Source organism: Stegodyphus dumicola, chromosome 10 (assembly GCF_044657685.1).
Source record: "Stegodyphus dumicola isolate Sdum_Otavi_A_Nest chromosome 10, ASM4465768v1".
Taxonomy (NCBI): Eukaryota; Metazoa; Arthropoda; class Arachnida; order Araneae; family Eresidae; genus Stegodyphus; species Stegodyphus dumicola.
Window position 1 is genome coordinate 137,033,825 of NC_140777.1, and position 17,957 is coordinate 137,051,781.

The window sequence follows — 17,957 nt, forward strand, 5'->3', positions numbered from 1 at the left end:
CAGCAAGCAGGATGACCAAATTTTCGGTGCCCAAAACTGACAATTTTCAGTGCTTTTAACTGAGTTACGTTTTGGTCCCACTGCACAAAAAGACACTGAAATTGGAGCACCAACAGATTTAATTAGTTGTTCTACTAAGAGTTTCAGATATAAACAGATGGCGGCCACGTTAGGCCTAGCGCCACTTAAACTTTTAAACTGTTGATAATTCCACAACTATTGCATGCAGATTAACTAAAGACGTACAAACCTTAACCGGAACATAAAAACAACAAATTTCAATTACTTTGAAAGCAAAAAATGCACAATTTATCAATATATAAGAATAAAAATAATGAACTAACCGAGCCAGATTACAGGGTGAAATATATATATTGGGGCACACGTTTTGTGAGACCGACTGCAAATAAAAAGATAACTTCACAACTAAATATTATAGCAGTCCCATATATACAATTTCAAAGTTCTACGACTGCTCGTTTTTGAGTTAACCAAGATAAATACGTACGTACAGACATCACGAAAAAATATCACGAATATGGTACCCGAAAATTTTCGCGATTACAATACTTCCTTTCTTTCGTAGAATGAAGTAAAATGAGATGCATTTTTTATTAACCACCCTCATTGTTACGGTTGTTAGAGGAAGTTTTCTATGCACTTTCGAGGCTCGGGTTTGGAATTTCAAAAAGACATACACTTTTCTAATAGTAATATCTTAGAAACTGGAGCTTTTAAAATCCATCTATTCAAAATTCCCCTGAAAAGCTGCTAGCAAGGAAAGACCGTATCCTATTTCCTCAAGTACTCTTGATCATAACTGGATTCGAATTAGACAGCTAGACTGCGTGTGCTAAGCCCTAATTAAATAGTTCAGTTACTGTAGTTAGAAACACTCAGTGGTTGCGAACCGGCTGAAAACTGCGAGCGATTTCTCTGAAAGGAAGAAAAGTAAACTGATTCGATATCATAAACATCATAACAACTAAAATATTACGTAAAGGGTTGCTGAAAAAATACTCTTTTTCAAACAGTACATTATAAAATCATCAACTTTATTTGTTTTGCAAATATGCTAATAAAAACGCGGTGTCAACCGTCACCAGTACGAAGTCTTTATAATATATATTATTAAGACAACTTGAGTACATTAGCTCCACCTTCATTTCAATTCATGAATGATAGACATATTCAGCAAAAAAAGAGGCTTTAATTGTTATCTCAGTGTTGAATGGTGTTTCGTGTTTTCATAAAGTTGATAATATTTTCCATCTGGTTTTTCATCAAGAGTATGGCAATAAAATGTTTAGACGAAATTCTTTTTTCATTTTAACACGAACGGCGAGGTTGTTGTTTATAATGCATATAACATTTATTGCGAACAAACAGCTGGTCGTCATGGTCACCGTTACTGTGTCATCTGCTTTTGCGCCTACAGACGACCTGCAGGCAAACAACCTCCAGCAACAATCAGTTATAAATTGGCAGCATTGTATCTATTTTCGAGTTGCATAATTAAAGAGACTTGTAATTAAACAGGTGCGCTGCTAAATAGAAAGAATTATCATATTGTTATTAGTTGTGTACACTGAATTCGGAATGCTAATGAAATTCAACTCTTGTATTATATTACTATTATTACATTATACACTCTGTATAAAAAAATAGAATAGTTCTACGTATCCAGTTCTCCTGGGCCGATTGACGAAATTTAACTTGCGTTCTTCATGTCTCAAAAGCGTGATTTAGGATATATACCAGACTTATGTATAGCATTGTTCTAAATTAGGTATTTTGAATTTTTTTTAATTTTCAAATTCAACTTAGGGCTTCCACATGCCTATATTCTACGGAAGATTTCAATAGTCATATTTTGATGGCTTTAGGTACCGTTGTTTTATCACAATGCGAGAAACATACATACATTCATGCTAATTCTTTATTATTTAATTTCTTTAAATATAAGACATGCGATAATATTTGGTGGCAACACTTTGAAAAGTGATTCGTCGTTTCTAGTTTTCAACGCAAAATGCCAAAACGAAATTAATAATCCTTCAGGGCAAATTGCTCCTTTGGACTTAAAAATAAATAACAAAAATAAATAAATAAATAATGTAATGTTGCGCGCTAACAACCTGCACGCAACCATAGTGGTGACTGCTATGAACAGGAAAGTATACAAAGTCTTGAGAAGGGTTTAAATCCCTTTTTATTCAACTTTAGAAATTACAGATGCGTGCTCTTGACGCTCACAAACTACGCCGACCCGGCGGTAAAATAAAAATAAGAAACTCAAAAAAGAATAATAACAAGTGACTAACTACGAGGCTCTCTAAACGTAACTAACCTAACCGCGTTCTAAGATACCGCTGACAATTCAGCAAACTTCTGAATATTACGTTGAAAGATTTAACAATCTGCCGAGGCAAGCACACAGGCCGAAACGCGTGGTTCTTCAATTTCTAACTAGCCACCTCCACGCTCGTGAAGCAAGAAGCACACTTTCGAACTCGTTTCCCTTCTATTTAACTCAGATTACTTCCGCTGACAATTTGAATCCTTGCGCGTTCTACTAAAATCTACATACTCTGGCATTGGCAATTCCAGGGGAAAGTAAGGCTTGACAGGAAAGATAGTTTAAATTTAAAATAAATGTTAGTTAAAATAAATATAAACCCTACAATATGTTGAACGGTTTTCAAACCAAAGTGGTCTTAATTGTTAAAAAATCGTCGAGTTTTACGTGCAGAAGTTTATATCAAAATCTCTCTTTATAACCAGAATTTCGGACTAAAAATTATCCTAGAACTATGTAAGAATGGTTAAGCATGAATACATTGAGTTCAATTACTCACAGAAAGAATGCATTTCCAATAATACACTCTTTTGCAAAAAAATCGAAACACCAAGAATGACTTTCGCGATCGTGACGAAATTTGGTATGGAAAAACATCTTGATAGAACATGCAAATGATCAAAGTGTCAAGGCAAATGAACAGGGATTGCGATCACAGCGCATTTCTAGTGTGCAATTCGCAAAGTATAAAACCAGTAACAGAGGCGGAAAATTTATCCTTTTTAGTTGCTGCCATTGTAATTCAGTAAAGAAGTAACTAAAGATGCCTTTACGACGATATCGAAGACCTTATAGACAAAGAAAATTTTAAATGACTTCGAACGTGGTCGCATTGTAGGGTTGCGTGAAGCTGGGTGGTCATACCAAGCAATAGGCCACCACCTGCAGCGTACACACACTGCTGTGCAAAGACGTTGGCAGCAATGGTTGTTACAAGGAAATTGCCGACGAAAGGCTCTGGAAAGCCAAGGTGCACAAATGGGAGGCAAGATAGAGTGACTGTTCGCTAGGCCTGAGCCGCCCCAACAATATCATTGTCGACTTTTCAACGCACTGCAACTATGTCTATACCTCCCGTGGTACCGTCCACCACCTCAAGCTCTTGTCTGAGGCGGGGTTACGCTCACAGAGGCATTTAAGACTTTTGCCTTTGACCCCACAACATCGGTGGTGTTTTCTGGAGTGGTGTCGCAGCCGATCATAATGGTTGCTATCAGACTGGCATCGTACATTGTTCAACGATGAATCCCGCTTCACTCTTGAAACGGATGACCACCGTGTTGGTGTCTGGAGAGGACGGAGCCAGCGGTCCCAATCAGCCTTTGTTTTACAAAGACATACAGCCATAACCCCTGGTGTGATGGTGTGGGGCGCTATTTCTTATGACAGCAGGTCATCTTTAGTCATCCTCCGTACATTTTTAACAGCTCAACGGTATGTTGATATCATCCTGCGGCCGGTTGCATTATCCTTCATGGCATGTCATCCTGGGGCCATTTTCCAACAAGATAAGCCAGGCCACATACCGCTCGCATATCTCTGGACTGTCTCCGTGTGGTTAATACTCTTCCTTGGCCAGCAAAGTCACCAGACCTTGCCCCAATCGAGCATGTCTGGGGTATGGTAGGCCGCAGATTCGGACCCCACAAAATATCGCATATCTGGAGCGATAACTGATGAATACCTGGCAGAATGTGTCGCAGGATGACATTAGGTACCTCTACCACTCCTTGCCTCGACGAATTTAAGCATGCATTGCCGCTAGGAGCGGCTCGAGCAACTACTAATTTGAACACTCAATGAGTGATTGTGAGCCGTGAACAGGTACTATGACCTTGATTTTTTAATCATTTTATTATCTGTGTATGAGTTATACACGTATTCAATTTCATCAAAAACAAGCACTTCCTTCATGGTGTTTCTTCTTTTTTTTTTTTTTTTTTTTTTTTTTTTTTTTTTTCAAAAGAGTGTAAATTTAGCAAAAAAATATGAGTAGGTTTTAAAAAAGTAATGAAACAGTTTACAGAAAGAAAATACTACAAGGAAAAAAATCTGAAAGGGTTTTAAAATTTTAACAGTCGCCCAAAGTTTTTTTTTTTTTTCCCTGTCTTCTTAGCTTTTATTTAGTATCATTTTCTTTGCATCTACGCCACCTACAAGTGTACAGCAAAATTACAAAAAATTTGAAAATAGGATAGGTTCAGAAATCCCGATGAAGTGTTAAGTATTGGAACATATCTTAGTATATATTTCTCCGTCTTTTCTCAGTTCTAATTACGAATGGGATACTAGTCTCGAAACTGCATTTTGTGCCGATATACTTAATTACGTTGTATCACTTTTCAAATTGTTGTTACCAAATATTACCGCCCTGTATACTATTTTTAAATGTTTTATGATTTTGTTATTCAACCGAATTTTATGCGGCGTTAAGTGCGAAGAACTTGATGTTTCACAAAACTTTAATAATAAAAGGAAAAAAAAAAAGTTTTGCAAGCCCTTTTACTAAGAAAAGTGTACACTGGTATGATAATCTGTGAAAAAATTTTAAAAAAATGTATACCAACACTTAACACTCCAACGGGAATTCTAAATACATGCTGCTATTAAATTTTTGGTAATTTTCTTGTTGAACTGTATGCGTAAGTGCGAAGAAAATTATGCTTAATAATAAAAATTAAAAGATAAAAAGAAAAAATTGTTAACAAGGGTTTAGACTGGGGGATTTCGATTTCAGCGAGAGTGGAAAAAACCTTAACAAACTCTTTTGGGCGGTCGTTAAAATCTGCAATATTTAGATTGTTTCTTTTTTAGCCCGAAGAGGAATTTTGCGTTGCATCACTAGTAAAGTTGAATCAAGTTTTTTTGTTTGGTGATAAAAGTAAGCTGTTCACTACCGTGTTTTTTCTTTCTTTCTTTTTACCCCAAAGAACGCTATCCCACAAGGGCTATTAATGTCGTTTTGGGATTTTGCGTGGATTCACCTTTTGCGTTGAATCACTTTTCACACTGTTACCACCAAATATTATTGCTCTGTATTATATTTAAAGAAATTAAGTAATTTAGAATCTGCATGAATGTATGTATATATCTCGCATTATGAAAAATAAGGAACCTAGAGCTATAAATTTTGAATAATGTAGTCCTCCACCCGAATATAACAAAATAATAACTGATAACTAAATAATTTGAATCAAGGAACCTATAATACAAAGGAATTTGCAAAAACAGCAGTGCCGGTTTCACTGTTCTTATATGATTGTATTGTTCTAGGCGAGAGACACGCTGCAGACAAGCCATTTTGTGTCTTCAGATTTCGCTATTTATTATAATCATAGTTCCTCCAATGAGGGTTATTTGGTAGTCAAATAAGTCTCCGGAAAAGGATTTTTCTGAATCAGGTTTGTCGTTGGTTGGTTTTCCGATACCAACTGCATTGCCAGAATAGGAGTCGTCTTAACAGTTCCGGTTATAATGCGCAATGCCTGATTTTGGAATAGCTCCAGACGTTGTATCACATCTTGCTTAGCCGAGATCACTATCTCACAGCAATAATTCAGTATTGGTCGAATATACATACATTTTATACATCGAGTTGAGAATCTCTCTACCACAACACCTGCTAAGCATTTAAGAATAGGTAATCTACGCTCCGCCTTAGCAACTACATGCTCTGCACGCTTTCTCCAGCTTAAGCGCTTGTCAAAATTACAGCCAAAGTAGATGGCACCATCCGTCTGCTTCAAAACCCACTTCTCATACATTAGTCTAGGAGTAAAGTGTTATCCATTGAGAGAGAAAAAGTGACAAGTAGTCTTCCCCTCATTAACTCTCATATTATTAGCAAAACACCACTCCTCTAGTCTCTGGAACACAGAGCTTTAAGATTCGGTTTAAACCATCTTGATCTGTTTTGTTAGCTCTGACCGATACGCCCATACGACAAGATCATCGGCAAAAAGGGCAGTGTTCACGATCCTATCTGATTCCAGGATATGTGGTAGATCATTAATGAGAATGTTAAAGATAATAGGGCTAATAACTGTGCCCTGAGGCAAACCCGTTTCAACTTATTTATATCTTGAAGTGCTGGTACTATAACGAGTAGCACAAAAACATTGGGTCAAGAAATGTTTTACCTAAAGAAACATTTTTCCGCCAACACCTAATGTCTGGAGTTTTTGAACAGCCTTTAACCTCCAAGCGTTTTCATACGCTGCTTGGAAATCTACGTAAACAGCCAGCACCAAATTTCGTTCATCAAGTGCATCTTTAATTGACTGGCTTAAGAATACGACTTGTAGAATTGTAATTTCTAAATCCCGTTTGTTTAGAAGATATTAAGCCATTGGTTTACAAGTACCACTTAAGATGGGAAACAATCATTCTCTCCATTATCTTTGATAACACACTACTTAAAGCAATTGGTCTATAGCTGTCCAAATCCTCCTGTGGTTTGTTCTTTTTAAGAACTGGAATCAAGATGGCCTTTCTTCAGGCAGCAGGAACAGTCGAATTCCAACTCTTATTATAAAGCTTCAAGAGGACATTCAGGGTGTTTTCGCAAAATTATTTATTGAAAATTCGATATGGATATTGTCTGGGCCTGGACTTTTTTACATTTCATTTGTCCAATAGCTCCCCACAATTCAGAAATAGTAAAATCTCTATTAAAAACCGAAGGTCCCAGAGGACTTGAAGAAAATTTCTCGATAATTGTTATCTTAAGGGTCTCTCTTCTTCAGATCTCTCTTCAGATCGCTTTTTAAACGCTGTCTTTTGCAATAAAAGGTGTTAAAAGCATCCGCAATGACCAGATCATCCGTCAGTATTTTTAACCTACTTTCATCGGTTCTCTTCCATGCTCTCTTCCATTGCTCTCTTCCTTTTTTACTTTATTCACAAAATTATAAACCTTTTTTCCGTCCTTTCTATAGTCTATATTAGTAAGGAAATCATTAAAGCATTTTTTCTTTGCCGCAATAATTTCGTTTTTAAAGATGGCTACACTTCTTCTCCATCTTTGGACGTCCTTAGGATTTTTTGTTTGTTCAGCAACTCTTCGAGATTCAATGGAAATTCCCATTAATTTAGTCAATCTATCATTCCAGAAAGCTTTAAAACTTAGTTGTTTACCTCTTGGTATCCACTTCTTTGCGGTTGTCAAAATCAATTCAGAAAAATAATAGAATGCCTTGTCAATGCTCGTCTGTCTCAGGGTCAGAGGATTGTAATCCAAAACTGGTCGTGATCATACGATGTCCAAAACCAGGATCATAAATTACTTCTCTTCTTGCATCCCCAGCTAAATCAACAATGCCTAAAATCAGATCGGGATTTGTACCATTTCCATTACAATGAATATGAGAAGGAATATCCGTGTTCTAGTAGGATAGTTGCAGTTAGTTGAGTTAACTAGGTCCTCCATTATCCTTTCGGAATGGTTATAATCGTTATATTTTGTAGGGTTTATATTTATTTTAAGTTTAAGCTATCTTTCCTGTCAAGCCTTTACTTTTCCCTGGAACTGCCAATGCCAGAGTATGCAAATTTTAGTAGAACGCGCAGAGTATTCAAATTTTTAGCAGAAGTATTTTGAGTTAAATAGAAGCGAAACGAGTTTGTAAGTGTGCTTTTTTGATTCACGAGCGTGAAGGTTACTTAGTAGAAATTTAAGAACTGCGCGTTTCGGCCTGTGTGCCTACTTCGGCAGTTAGTTGAATCTTTCAACTTCTTATTCTGAAAGTTTGTTGAAATCTCAGCTGTATCTTAGAACGCGGTTACGTTAGTCACGTTTATAGAGCCTCGTAGGTAGTGACTTGATATTTATTCATCCTGTTATTTATTTTTAGCTGTACTTTTCTATTTTTATTTAACCGCCGGGTCGGCGTAGTTTGTGAGCGTCAAGTGAACGCATCTGTAACTTCTAAAGTGGAATAAAAAGGGAGTTAAACCCTTCTTAAGAGTTTGTGTAATTTCCAGTTCATAGCAGTCCCTACTACTGTTGCGGGCAAGTTGGGGCCACGCGACATCACAACTTTCATCGGGGGCTATGAGTATTAGAATCTCCACAAAGGATAGTTTTATTTAAGAAGGAAAGATCCTGAAATTTTAATTTATTATTGTTCGGTGGGCTATAACAGGCTTAAATAGTGAAATGGATTTCTTATTTCCAAACGTCGATTTTGACGAACTCAGCACCAATATGAGACGGTAAGTCTTTGATAATAATGAATTTGGACGTCAAGTTCTTTTTAATACCAACTAAGCTTCCACTAGCGATTCTTCTTGATTTAGGCAAGAGCTGTAGATAGAAGTTATCAAACGAATAATATTTTATAGCGTCCCTTCACAAATTTGCCTCAAAAATAAGAAATACATCTATTTGTCGATCATTTAATTCAGTCATAAGCTGTGTTTCCTTTTCTTGGGAAAAACCACCCGTAGTCCATTGGACAATCACTAAGCACTGTTTGGAGGATCCTGAAAAGGACAGTTTGGAGGATCTCTAGGAACCAACAACAAGCGGCAAAGCTGTAGCAGATTTAGCGTAATCCAGTGTGCACCATGAGTAGGCCTACTACATTATACCCCATACCTGAGATTATAATAATTTGCATAGAGCAAAATAAACTGTTTGCATAGATGAAAATATTTTATTCCCCTGTGTTAAACAAAAGTATAAAATTAATATCCCATTAACTCGCTTATCCCAGCTCTACGTCATATGAACGATGCTACGATGAAGTTAACAAAAAAAAATGCTATAAAAGCGATTTTTTTATGATTGTAATACAACAATCACAAGTATGTAAGTGAGGCTTATCGCTTTGTGCACATATTTTTCTCAGGCAAAGAGGAATCGAAAAGAGAAAAAAGAATAAAATGCTGCGAAAAATGGACTAAAAACATATATAATTATTAACAGTTAAATAATAATTGCAAGGTAATAATTTTCTGTGAGTATATATACAGTCAAAGTGTAAACTTCCCAACTTTTACCGATCTACCAAAAATTGTCTTACGATCCAAGCTTTGAGAACCACTGCTGTAATATGTGACTATTAAGAAATCAGAAATACAGAAATAAAACTATTAAAAAATTAAGATAAATTAACAATTTTATGTCTCATGCAATTGCAATATTTTCCAGAAAGCGTGGATAATAAACTTTTGACATGATATAGGAGGATTCGCGAATTTGAAAAGATTTCACTCTAGCATTTATGAGTGTTTACCTAATCGTTTAGCCTCGGGACTTGTATACATATAGTTTTTCTGAAAAGAAAGGGATGATTTTTAGAAGAGAAAATAATGTATTAATAAATTAATTTATATATAGACATATATTGCTATTAATAATTAATTCATAACTACACATTAATTTATAATTACAGGTAATATACATAATTATGCAATAAGAAGAAAGTTACTTGAAAGCAATTCGAGATCCACCAATACCTGCATTGTAAACCACAAGGGTGGCAGCCCAAACTTTGAGAACCACTCTGCTATTGCAATAACTCTTCAAAAGGCATTTATTATTGTTTTTACGTGTCCTGTAAATTGAATGTACTGCTTGCAAATCATTTTGATGATAATTTAATTTAGTTAGTTATAAATCGGTGAATGTTGTTTCCCCAGCTCTTAATGAAAATTGATCGGAAACGCAAGATAAAAATTGAATAAATTTATCATCCTATCAGAAGCGGTTAAGGTCAGTCACGACATCGCATGGAGACTTTTTGCCAAAGCAACTCAAATGTCGATCGATTATCCAACGGCCCAAAAGCAAGCTGTTTGCGAAAGCAAAAAGGACAAAAAATATTGCTCCTCACTTTTGTATTCTCGACGCTGTAATTCAGTTTGGGTTTGTCAATCAATGTGAGGAGAGTGAGATGTATGTGTGAGTCACTGTTTCTCTTCTTTAGAATTCACTAGCACGGCACAGCTACACCCAGGCAGTTACACTTCGCTATCACAACAACTTTCGGATCTATTTGGCAGAATAAAAAATACGCATGGGGAAACGCATTGCATCTTAGAAATGCTTTGCTTCTCATAGACAGGTAGGATCTTATTATTTTATATTTGAATGTATTAGCACTGATATGAAACTTTCAGTTTATTAATATTATTTACGTGTTTCACCCTCTAAGGCACTACACAGAAGGGGCAGACGCCTTCGTGGAGGACTTTGTAAGGGAAACTGGCTCGTATTATAATGTATTTCTCCCACCTTCTTAAGGTGCCCTCGTGATGTAGAGGTTCTGCACGCTGAACCGGTATTCCAAAGGTCCGTGGTTCGATTCTCTGCGAAGGCGATTGCTCATTTTTCATCCCTCCTACTTTAAAAATAATAACCTAATGTCTCTACAGTGGCGCCCGAACTAAAAGGATCGTGGATGATGAATCTCCACACCCAGGATTTGGCGATTGGGTCCCCTAAAAACCCCAATCACCCTTTAAAAGGGGGAGTATATAAGGTACTTCTCTCGCCTTCTTAGCGTGCCTTCGTGGTGCAGTGGTTCTGCACCCTGAACTGGTATTCCAGAGGTCCGTGGTTCGATTCCCGGCGAAGGCGATTGCTATTTTTCATCTTTCCTGCTTCCCCCCCCAAAAAAAAAAAACTAATTTCTCAACAGTATAAACACGTTACACATGGGAAAAACTCGAACCTCGGACCGAACTACCAGTGTTCAGGGACTTTACCGCTCGTCCACTGGTGGGACGCCAAACGTTCAGTTTGCAAAACTGTTTGACGCTCGCACAGGTTACCGGAAGGTAAGTCAAACCAATATAGAACGGGTTGTAATTTGTCGTAAATATTATTCTTCAAATTTCATTTTCACAAAACCACTAATAATTTAACAGGATGTTAAAATGTTATCTTTGAAATTAATCTTTGATTTCCGTATTCACATTTAGTAAGCATATGACATTTTCCTAAATATAGTAAAGGCCCACCAGCGGCCGAGCGGTAACGTCGCTGAACACTGGTAGTTCGGTCCGAGGTTCGAGGTCTGGGTGCATGGGTGTTTTCATGGTTTTCCCCATGTGTAACGTGTATACAAGCCAGTTTCCCTTAAAAAGTCCTCCACGAAGACATCCCTACCTTAAGGCAGATAGCCCTCGAATGCTTTGCCGTAATCTAATAAACCAAACCAAATCTAAATATACTATTCTTGACAACGAAATAATGGATCGGGAAGTATCTCATGTTTTGTCAAATATAAGATAGTAATACAGAGGATTTTTGTGACATATACCGCTGAACCTGAAGCTTATTCCTTGACTAGTATAAATTTCTTTAACAATTAATAGTTACCAAAATATTCACAAAATATAATTTTACAATGCAAACGTTTCTTTGAAACATAAAATTAAAGTGGTGGTTTTTTTTTTTTTTTTTTTTTCCCTAGGAAGAAGCTTCTTTGACGAATTTTTTGTTTTCTTTATGTGGTTTTCGTGTCTTACCAAAAATTAAAATTGATTCTACTCGACAAAAATTGTCTTAAGGCGATCCAGTAAAATAAAGGTAGAGCGACATTTCAAAAAAATTTTAATATTTTTATTTCTTTGCACGGCGTAAAGCAGGTATTGTAATCGCGAAAAATTGCGGATACCATATATCAACGGAAATATCTATTTTGAGCTTTCTCGAATCCCTTTTGACTAGTTTTTGGCATGACATGTGTACGTATGAACAGAGAAAAGGATTCTTTTTCCCAAACCATATTGTAAAATTGATTTGAAATGGATTTTTTTCGTGACATTTACAAGTATGTATATACGTATGTATCTGGCATAACTCAAAATCGGTCAATTTTAGAATGTTGCAATTTTGTATATGGGACTGCTGTAACATCTAGTGGTGCATCTCCCTTATTCATTACCATCCGGCAGAATCAAAAGTATACATATATAACCACCCACATTACCCGGCTTAAAAAGTCCTTATCCGGCCTTTATTTCCATCATCGTTAATTGTAGTCATATATTTCCGATTAAATAAGTGTTTTAAATGACGAAAATATTCATGTTTTGGCAATATCAAATTTAAAAAATATTGCTTTTAGACAGTTAATGAAATCTAACTTTTAGTGCGTTCTCTCTGTTCCTATACTTATATCTGGGAAGGTTTTATACTCTTTATGAAAATATAAATATAGAATACGTTTGATTCCCGTACGGCAAAAATTAACCTCGATATTTAATTTAAAAATTGACAATTTTGATATCAATTTCAGAAGTTTAAATGAAGTGCAGCAAATGTGTGTAAAATTTAATAGGCCTACAAGGAAGTTACGTGGTGTTCACAACAGATTTTTTAATTAAATATGTATACACGTTTAACGCGGCGTTAATTTAAATAGCATAATATCATATCAAATTGTTTTCTCTCTCATTTGGATTTAACGTTCTGAATATCTCACTTTAATCATAAAATTTTATGTTCTCTATTTTTAGTTTCTGGAGAATTAATTTTTCAACTATTAGGCATTTCGTAATTTCCTAACTTAGAAGTGTTTTAAGTCTTAAGTCTAAATACCAATATCAGACAGTGGTTATTTCTTAATTTTATACTTTTAATGTGCTGTATTTCTTATGTTTGTTTAATTATAGCCTTTTTATGCTATATTTAACTTTTTGAAATTTTAATGGTAAACTTTCCAAATGATAAACTATAATCTAAAGTTTTGAAATTGCAATTTATTTTTTTACGGGGGGAGCTGATTACATAATGATTATATGTCTGCTTTAAGATGTAGACTCTAGTGAAGTTAATTCAAGCGTCAGGAAAAATGAATAACTAAACAGCGAAACAAAGCAATTGGTAGAAATTTACTTTTTTTCTGTAGAAGTTGTAATTAATATGAATAAATTACTTCAATAATTTAATACACCTTTGAGAGTTGAAGCAAGACAAATGCACAAATTTCAAATGAATGTGATTCAAGAGACAAATCCTTGCAGAACATTTTCATTCCATTGATTATTTGAACTTTGAATCAGTGCTCTAATTTAGACAGACTTCGAGCTTACGATCATTCCAAATTAAGATTCTTTAATTGGCTTATGTACTTGTTCTGTTCTAAACTCCATAATTACAATATGGATCTACAAATACTTTTTAATGTATTGGGTTTAAAAAATAACTATTTTTAAATTATCAAGTATTTTGTTAACCGTCTTAAGAGAAATTCATTTTCATTGTTATTGTCATCGGTCTCTATAAAATCAAATGTGCGATAAGTTACAGGCTATGACAGTCGATGGTAGAAATGACTTTTTTTTTTATCCTTCCTATGTCTCATATAATTAGCATTAATTTAATTAAATAGTTAAAATGATATGGAAAGAAAAAAAAGAACTTAACACTAAACAAAACTTAATTCTAGCAACTTCAACTTAATTCTAATTTTGTTATTAAATATATTTAAAAAAAGCTTGTTAATCTGCAATTTTTGATGATTTAAATTTTTTTAATTTGTCAATAAAAATATCTAAAACTATTTCTGCAAGCTTTTAATTTTTTTATAGCTTCATAAAATTAATGTTTTAGCTACTGCATTTTAGTCTGCCAAACTGTTAAGTCTCACTTGGCTCATTTTTGGTCGAAAATAACTTTTACTCATGTTCAAATTTGAAAAGCTTCTCTCACAAAAAGCAATTGAAACACACACAGTCTAAAAAGTTTTAGTGGCAAATATAAAAATTTAGGGACTGATTCTTGGAAGTCTATTTTCACAGTAACCACATTTTCAATGCAAACCTCTTTTTAGCTTCGTTCTTTTTTATATTCTTACATATAGGTACATATACTTAAAACTTAAGGTTCTTCGGAGGCCCCCCTCCCGATCAAAGGCCCTGGACGGTTCGTGTCTGATCGCATGATGGTACTCAAAAACATGCTACTAGATGACATTTTTTAACATGACGCCACTCCCAGATAATATCGCTTGAACTTTTTCAAATTTCCGTTAATAAAAGTTTGTCAAAATCTTTTAAATTATCAAATTTAGACAATGTATGCTTTTTCTGTAGGAGATATGTTAATACACAGACTTTCATTTCGGTGCGAAATCTATGCCAAAAAAAGCCACTACCAAAAGAAAAAAATACTGTTTCTACGTTTATGTTTTCTATCTTGGATTTTCAGTACAGCAATTTTTTTTTTTTTTTTTCTTTGAACTTTTAGGGTTGAAAACTTCTATATAAATATTCGAGTATTTTTCCCACTGGATGAATTTGACCAGCCGAACAAGCCAGCTTTTTAAACAACCAAAAGCTTGCTCTATATTTACCTGTATAACAAATATGTGGAGTTATTTGTGGCAACTGTAATTAAACCTGGCAAATGATGTTCATATATTCTTGTATAAACTATCAATCATTTTTATGCGGTTTTTATCTTTTTTAATTATTTTTGAAAACAGAAGAAAATCATAAGTCTGTTCATGATAGAAAAGGAAGTAAATTGTGAAGCTTACTAATAGAATGGAAATTAAAAATTGTGGAGTAAATGGATGCAAGTCATATGATCGGCGATGTCATTCGTTCATTAAAGGACGAATATTTAATAGTTATTAAATGTAAAACGCGAATCATTCGACTTAGTAAGGAAATCAGCAATCATCAACCAAAAAAAAAAATTCTAACGTTAAGACTTTTGATGTGTATAAGTAGAACATAGCACATAACAGTTAGCCAAATGCTTCATTAATAAAAATTTTAATACACCTTTGAGAGTATTAAAAAAGAAGCAAGGCAAATTCAGCAATTTCAGATGCATGTGATTATAAGAGACAAATCCTTGCAGAAGTTTTTCATCCCATTTACGACTTAAAGTTCGAATAAGCACTTTAATTTGTACAAACTTCGAGTTTCCGATCTTTCCAATTTACGATTCCTTTATTGGTTTATGTACTTGTTTAGCTCTAAACTTCATAATTACAATACAGATCTAAAAACGCTTCATAAATTTCGCTAATGAGTTGGATTGAAGAACAATTATTTTCAAATTATGAAGTTTCTTTTTAACCATCTCAAAAAAAAATACCTTTTCATTTTTATTGTCTTCAGTTTCGATAAATTCAAATGTGCGACAAATTAGAGGTTGTAACAATCGATAGTAGATAATATTTTCTCTTTTATTTTTAATATTATAAAAGGGAGTCATTCATTTTATCTGTACATTTTTACATTTATACAATATTTTATAACAAATGTAACTTTATATCATAAATGTCATATTTATGATATAAAGTTACATCAAAATTTCTAATATATGCTCCTTCTCATTATATTTAGAAATTTCAAAATTAAAATTATTAATTATTAGTCTCAAAATATGCTGCAAAATTAATTAAATAATCAAAAGATTGCAATTTAATCCCAAATGGCGGTGATCTATCTAAATAATGATTTGTAGTCTTCTGTCGAATGATTGGCCACTTTTTCTGATTTAATTATTTACACTGCTGGAAAATGAAATCCCAGCATCAAGAAGAAATAAGTTTAGAGGAGTCAAATGTAGACAATCTAGGTAACAGATTTATTTCATTAATGTTTAAAGGTCACAGGTATACGAAAAAAGAGCCATTTCAAATGTGAAATGGTGGTACATTAGTAACGCGCACGCATTATGTCGTAGAGGTTCCACATGTCATTTGGTAGGATGGAGTTCCTGGGATGCTTGGTTAGTCAAATCAGCAACGGTCCCTGCTAGCTGTGGATGACGCTGGATTTGTCGCCTAATCATGTCCGACACGTGATCATGGTAGAAAAATGGGTAATCTTGCAAACCAAGGCAACAATATGTGGACTCTATGTAGCGCACTTTGCGTTATAACAGCAGTACGGGCACAAGCGTTATCCGATTGGAAAATTCCTCCTGGAATTTTGCACAAGAATAGCAGCACAACCGGATAGTTAAAATATGGCGCATTCCATCCTGCCTAACATAAATTCCACATATTGCCTTGGTTAGTTTGGAGTTTGAGTTCCTCAGGTGCAGCCTAAAATGGGCTGCATCTGCAAAAGCATCAGGAGAACACGAAAAGCTAAAGGAGAGAAGATAAATAAAACTAACAAAAAAGGGGATGTTATGAAATGAAACGAATTAAAAGAAAAAATGTATAATATGTGTTTCGCAAGCACGCACATGTCACAATCATACGAACACATATATACACCCAAAAGGAAGAATCCACTGCTTTTGAATTACGATCCTATTCTTATTGCTGCTTATAATTTTTATAATAGCCTGTACGTTTTTTATGTTTTCTTGGAGTTCATTGGTTTTCTTGGTTCATTGGCATCAGGTTCATTGGTAATTTTAAAATCTTCGTAGAGACCAGTAGTTAACTCACATGATTCCAGAAAATGAATATTCTCAACTATTACATTGCACATTTTACAGAATGAATTGTTCTGAGCACCAAATCTTGATAAATATTATAGAAAGCGGCCATTGTAACAAGTTTGTTGAAGTCGATATCATTCATGACTTTCATTTTCTTGTTCATTTTTGAAAAGTGTAAGAGATCTTAATTTCTATTAGGCAGCACAACCAGTGCAATCATCAGTCTGACGCATATATTTGCATCAAAGTATGTGGGATAACGATGAGAATGTTATTGCTTCATAAGAAATTGCTTCCGAGACAATAACTCTTGTGTATGTCCAGTGCGTCTACGCGGTAGACAGCTTAGTTCCAGTTGCTTACATGCTTCCTTCTAACCACCATATAGCCATCACTGGCACCAAGACAGAAATGGCCTTCATCTGAAAACACAATTGATCTCCACTCCGGGACTCCAAGCTCTAACTTCACACCACAAAAGTCACAGGTATTTGTGATTTGGAGTTAGTATTATGGCCGCTACAAAGCGTCTGGCTCGGAACTAACTCTCAAGTAATTTATTTTTCACAGTTCACTGTGTAACTGTGGTGTCAACAAAAGCTCGAATATTTTCTACAGATGCAGTACGATGCTCCAAGGAAATGCGGCAAATACGGCAGTCACCCCTTTGAGTGGTTGCAGATGTGCTGCTGGATGTCGGACTTCTTGAGACAGTACCTTTCCGTGACTATTGAACCCGCATGCACAATGGACACATCTTTGCCAAGTCTTTCTGTAATATAGTGAAAGGAAAATCTACTTCCTTGTAGCTCTATTACATTCATTGTGTTTATTTGTGTCTTTCTGTTAGAAAGTTCATTGTAGATTACATTAATTCTATTTATTTGAGCTCTATTTTAAATAACCAATAAATTAATTGTGCACGACATCAATAGTATTTTAATTAATTTTTATCCAGTTTTTCATCTGTAAGTTCCAGAGTTTTAAAATTCAATTTTTGAGCTGATTTTTAAATTTAGACAATATTAAGAGCTTAATTGACAGTGAGTTTAATTGAGTTGACAGCAGCTAATATTTTTATTTTATAACTACGCATAATTTTTCAAGTTTTTCTTCTTCTAACTTTCTAAAATTTTAGTGGTAAACTCTTTTATGAGAAGTTAAACGAATGGTGGTCTTCCCTTTGAATCTGTAAACTAAAATTCCGTGCTAGCAAATTTTAGATAGCAA

General features: G+C 34.7%; 1 long non-coding RNA gene across 1 annotated transcript in view; it reads left to right on the plus strand.

Moving 5' to 3' along the window:
* Positions 1 to 10,188: 10,188 nt before the first annotated feature.
* Positions 10,189 to 17,957, plus strand: part of LOC118183067 (uncharacterized) — a 48,305-nt gene continuing 40,536 nt past the window's right edge. Inside the window, exon 1 of the long non-coding RNA XR_004757166.2 lies at positions 10,189 to 10,428. This is a non-coding gene — a long non-coding RNA (uncharacterized LOC118183067). The remainder of the gene's footprint in view (positions 10,429 to 17,957) is intronic.